The 6026-nt window shown below is 47.4% G+C and overlaps 1 non-coding gene across 1 annotated transcript; it reads right to left on the reverse strand.

The window, feature by feature from the left end:
* Positions 1 to 3282: 3282 nt before the first annotated feature.
* On the reverse strand, positions 3283 to 3356 carry TRNAI-AAU. Its single transcript has one exon. It is a non-coding gene; the product is annotated as a tRNA-Ile (tRNA).
* Between the last annotated feature and the right edge of the window lie 2670 nt (positions 3357 to 6026).

A 6026-nucleotide genomic window follows, 5' to 3' on the forward strand; every position in this document is an offset into this window, starting at 1 on the left:
GCAGGCGATCGTACCTAGCTGGCTGGGTCGGCGGCGGAGTCTGAGCGAGCCGCGCGCTTCGCCAAGTCCTGAATCGGCCCAGCAGACCGGCCTTGCTTTCTTATTGCCTGTCGTGGATGTATTTAACTCCCAGCTGTCACCTCCTCCGGGAGCTATCCTGGATCTTCCCAGCGGAGGTCTCTGGGGTCCAGAACCCCTGGCCTAACACTTATCACGCTATCCAAATGTTCTCAAAGTCACTGTGCATCAGAATCCCCTGAGGATCCTTTCTGGATCTACAGTTTCCTGGGCCCCACCCCCAGGCATTCTGATTTATAGATCCAAGAGGGGACCCAAAGTTTGCGTTTTTAACAAGGGTGCTCCCCAACCCCCCAATTTTTCCCACGTCGACCCACCCCATCTCTACCCACCGACCCAGACTGGGTGCGCTTTGAGGGCAGAGATTATATTAATATATTGCTCATTCGGTGCCCAGAACAGGCCCTGCCCCAGAATGCATGCTCAGGGAACAAATGATGGATGGATGAATATGAATGAATGAATGAACCCACCCTCTTCACATTTTAGTTCTATACATCCAGCTTCAATGCCTCTTCTTCCTCAACCTAATCTCCTCTCTTTGCTGTGGTGGTTCTGGGTGTCCTTCCTACCCTGTCTTGTAGCTGTAGGTATGGACACATGTCTCAGCTTCTCTCCCTGGGAAGGGCAATAGGGCCATTGGTCAACAAACACTTAGTAAGCACCTGTTGGGTGAGACGCCATCCCTGCCCTGTGGGGTATACAGTCTAGGTGGCAAGAAGTAGGAAACTGGCATTTGCAGCACAGCATGATGAGTGCCATGATGCCAACAAGGGGGAGGCGGGGGAAGGGGCCACACTGGTGTCAGAGAAGGTTCTGGAAGACTTTCTGATCATTTTTTCCTCCAAAGGATCATCATTATCATAATCATCAGTACTTACAGTGCATTCGCCATGCTTCCTGGTTTTTGTTTGTTTGTTTGTTTGAGACAGTCTCACTCGGTTGCCTGTGCTAGAGTGCAGTGGCGTCAACCTAGCTCACAGCAACCTCAAACTCCTGGGCTCAAGTGATCCTTCTGCCTCAGTCTCCCCTTCAGAGTAGCTGGGACTGCAGGCATGTGTCACCATGCCCAGCTAATTGTTTCCATATATATATATTTTTTAGTTGTCCAGCTAATTTCTTTCTATTTTTTTTTTAGTAGAGACAGAGTGTCTTGCTCTTGCTTAGGCTGGTCTTGAACACCTGAGCTCAAATGATTCACCTGCCTTGGCCTCTCAGAGTGCTAGGATTACAGACATGAGCCACAGCCCCCGGCCTCCCGTTGTGTTTTAATTCATTAGTAGACTCACTAAGGGTTGGCTGACAGGATGATCAGATTTGTGATATTTGTTTCAATTCTTTAATCATTTCCTTTTTGTTTTTTAACTTTTGAAAGAAAGCCCTTCTTATCCTCCCATCCTCAGATGTCAGAAAGGTCCTCTCTTTGAAACTTGGATGATTTTCTGAAGAAAAAAAAGAAAAGAAAAGAAAAAAGAAAGATCCCCTCAGACTCCTAGGCCAAGAACTGCCCCTATCATCTAGAACAGGGCACCCCCTTGTATCATCTTTTTGAGCCTGTTCGGAAGGAAACACTTTTCCTCTAACCTCTTAGGTTACATGTTTGGGGGACTTTGAATTAAATTTACAAAAGACAGATTAAAAAGAAAAAAGACAAAATTAAACCATGTATTTTTGTTAATGTACCTAAGAAAACTTACAGAAAAATGTGACTCCAGGAGGTGGATAGAATTTGGGATTTATGTACCATATTAATAGGGAAAGGGGAGGGGCAGAAGGACACTTTTGGGGGAAAAAAGACTTTTAGGAGAGATGTATAGATGGGAGATGGGATGGTTTTGTGACAATGTCTGTCTAGGTGTGGTGCCAACTTCTCTCCAGTGTTAAGAACCAATCTTTCCTAGTTGCTCCCCAGGAGGGGATTTAGGACAATTGAGTTCTTTTGAGTTCTTTTGGGAGGCTCTGCTTTTTAGCAGATAAGAGATTTTAGGAACCCAAATGCCTTCTGCTAAAAATAATTTTCATGCCACAGTGGCCTTATTCTGAACCTCTTCAAGTTCAGGTAAGTATGTGCTAGGGCAACAATCTCCACCAACTCTTCCATGCTGTGTTCCTACATCTCACAAGGTGCCTGGTGCACACATATTGCAAGGTGTGACATTCAGTGTGTGTGCAAGTGTCTATTTTAGGTGTCAGCAGTTCCAGGTTCTCCTTCTAACTTTGTTTATAACAACAGTCCCATCAGCCGGCATTCATTGGGAACTTTTACCACACCCTGAGCACTTATCAAGGGCTTAAGCCTGTGGTCTGCAGACTTTGAGCTGCTAGTAATACTTATTTAGGTCAGAGCTTAACACATACTTGAGGAAAGAACGAATAATAATATAGTAGAGGTTTCCTCTGCAGATTTTTCCGTAACAGCTGGAGCTCCTGCTGGATCCCGATATAAAATGGCATTGACCCTAGAAAAGTGGCTTTTGTTAAACTGAACCCGCCAGGCCGCGGCAGGACGTGAACCACGGGTGAGAAATTCACCCACTGCCCTCTGGCTGCAAAATGCAGCACCAAGAGGAAGAAATGTGAAGGCTAAGATCTCTCTGAAAAGAAAAAAAAACAAGAAAAAATTCCAGATGCCTCCACACCCAGAGCGCCTCACTAACGCATGGCAGTCATTCGCTGGCCGGTCACGGGCTCCGCGTGGGTTGGGACTTGCGTCTCCCGTTTCTCGTCTGCGGCTTCGCTCCCGCCGGGAACGGCGCGCGTACCGGGCTCTCCGCACGCGTTTGCGGAACGAATTGGTTCCAGACCTGGACTTGCAATCCTAAGAACTCCGAGAGCACTGGGGTCCCCGCGGGCGCCTCGGAACGCTAGTTGGTGACGTCTGTCTTCATTGGGCAGCACCTCCGGGCAAGCCCGAGCCTCGAGAAACGTCGTGGGTTGGGAGTGTGTTATTTGCATCGGTTTGCATGGACGGAGTTCCCTTTAAAAAGATAGATCTTGAAGGCCTAACTAGTGACCTCCTAGAACGGACCCTATCGCGGACGCTCGTGGTGACTGATGGCCGCCCCCATGCGCGCGGCTGTTCCCAGAGGGCTCCTGGGACAACTTCCCAGCCGAGTGTAGCAAGATTCCGCGCCGCTTAGAGTCCTCGAAAGGCATATGTTTTTAGAAACTACTCGAAAAATGAATTTTTAAAAGCACGGTTTGTGGCCCGTACGGGGATCGAACCCGCGACCTTGGCGTTATTAGCACCACGCTCTAACCAACTGAGCTAACCGGCCACCCGGTACTTAGCTTCCACCAAGCCACCTACAAGGTTTCTAAGGCCACAATGGCCCGCGAGTGGAGAAGCGCCTCTTTGCTGGGTCCACAACGCTGCCTGCCTCCTGTTCGGCTCCTCCTGTGCCTGTCGTCTTCCTCATGGTCATCCCCATTGGCCGGACGAAGAAACTGAGGCCCAGGGGGCTTCAAGAAGAGGGGGGGGGGGCAGTGTCCTGCAGCGAATTGAAGGCTTTCACAGGGAAAATGCAAATTGCACAAAGGAGGCTGAACCTGGGAGTAAAAAGGTTTCAAACATTCCAACTCAATGCTATTTTTATTATCTGGGAATCCTTGCAGCATGGACACTTCGTGTATCAGGAGCCTTTAGTATGGTTAAATAAAGCTCAGAAAATACAGAAAACCGGACAAAGGAAAAAAGAACCACCGAATTCCCTACTGCTCAACAAACAACCGCCGCTGGGGTCTTGGCTTCCTTCCTACCATTTTTTTCTCACTGTACAGGTGTATTTAAAAATGTATGTTTGGAACCCAGAGCCTTGTTTAGAAGAATATAATTTTTTTAACTTGCTTTTTGTGCTTAATATTCTATCATAAGCATATCCCTAAGTAATTGCTAATGTTTCATTATTTTTTTCTTTTTTGTAAGCACTTTATCGTGTGAACAGAACATGTCATTTTAAATGGTTCTTCCATGTTTCATTGAGTGGATAAATCATAGCTTTCTCTCCTTTCTCTTTTTTTTAAACATCTGGGAAAATGTTTTCATTTTGCTGTCTCTCGTTAACTGAACACATGAATAAATCACATGGTACAAGGCAGAAGGGTTGAAATAGCCACTGATTGGGCAACAGACAGTACACACCCCAAAGTGACAGGGTCTGTAGGCCAAAAAAAAAAAAAAGGAGAAAAAAAATGCTAGGAAGACAAAACTCTACCATGTTCACGCCCCAGCCTGTAGGTTCCTGGGGCCTGTTGTTCTCTGAGAGGGCCTGACCGTGGTGTGCTGCCGTGGTCTTTGCAGCTCCAGGAGCACCGGAAGGGAGCACCAGCTTTTTCACACTGTCTGCTCCTCTGCTCTCACTACTCTAATAAACTGCTTCAGGTGATGCATCATCAGGGTTCCCTGTGGCAGCAGCAGACACCAAATGTAGCTGATCTTAACAGATTTTACTGAAAGAATGTCAGGCTGCTCACCCTACTGGAGGAATCCTAGAGGACCAGGTTTAGAAAAACTATCAAGACCCAACTCTCATTAAGCCTGGCAGTGCCCTGGCCCTGGGGAATCAGCTGTGAGTAAAAGAGATCTAATTCCTATGCTCACAAAGCTCACAGTTTAGCAAAGAAGACAGGTGTTAAAGTGAACAGGGAAGCTTAGGTGTTGTGCTGAGTGCACATCAACCGTGCTAGGAGGTGCGGCAAGTTTCCTGAAGTCTGGGACACTTAACTGTGTCCAAAGAACAAGGATGAATGAGTGCAGCCCAAAGGGTGTAAAGCCTACCCATGATGCAAGCATCCTGTCCATTTTTCTTACAGCTGAATGCCCAGAGCACACTGTCTGGCCTACACATGTTCAATAAACAGGAGTCAACTGGATGAATGAGTTAATTCAAAAATCATCTTACATTTTAAAACAGTCAGATCAAGTCATTTCTCTGTTCAAACTCTCTCCTTCTGGTCCAGCCCTAATAGTCCTGCCAGATTTAGCAAATAAAGCTTCAGAGCCTGGGGAGGTGGCTCACATCTGTAATCCTACCACTTTGGGAGGCCGAGGCAGGAGTATCACTTGAGGCCAGGAGTTCAGACCAGCCTGGGCAACACAGGGAGATTCTGTCTCTACAAGGAGTTAAAACAAATTAGCCAGACATGGTGCCATGTGCCTGTAGTCCTAGCTACTCTGGAGGCTGAGGCAGGAGGATCCCTCGAACCCAGGAGTTCCAGGTTGCAGTGAGCTGTGATCGTGCCACTGCTCTCCAGCCTGGGCTGAGGGAGGTGGGTTGGGCCGGCGCGGGGCAGTAAAGGTGAAGGCGAGGGTGAGGCCTGCAGGGCAGTGCAGTGCCACCCACAAGGGTGCCAAGGTGGGCTCTGGGAGTAGCAGAGCAGTTTTCTCCTCCAGACTTCCTCCACTTCTCACTCCATCTTACAGCTCTTCCTAGACAAGCAAATCCTAACTGTCATCCTTCAAGTTAGGAAAACACTAATTTATACATTAACTGAATTAAGTTACTGTGTGTGTGGAGAGGCTTCATGTGAGGCAACTACCTTGGATTTTAAACAGTCCATTTTCCTTAAACTCAACTTATGAAAGATGTCATCCTGTTTATAAATTGGAACCTTTGGTGTGACAATAAAGGCACACTATCAGTTTCCTAAGGTTGCCATAACAAAGCATCCTAAAGTAGGTGACTGATACAACAGAAATTTATTGTCTTACAGTTGTGGAGGCTGGAAGTCTGAGATCAATGTGTCAACAGGGCTGGTTCCTTCTGAGATTGTGAGCAGAATCTGTTCCAGGCTTCTGTCCTGGCTTCTGGTAATTTGCCAGCAATCCTGGAACTCCTGGGTTCAAGGGATCCTCCCACCTCTGGCCTTCCTTGGCTTGTAGAAGCATCACCCCGTCTCTGCCTCCATTTTCACACAGCGTACTCTCTGTGTGTCTGTATCTAAATTTC

Source organism: Lemur catta, chromosome 1, assembly GCF_020740605.2.
Source record: "Lemur catta isolate mLemCat1 chromosome 1, mLemCat1.pri, whole genome shotgun sequence".
NCBI lineage: Eukaryota > Metazoa > Chordata > Mammalia > Primates > Lemuridae > Lemur > Lemur catta.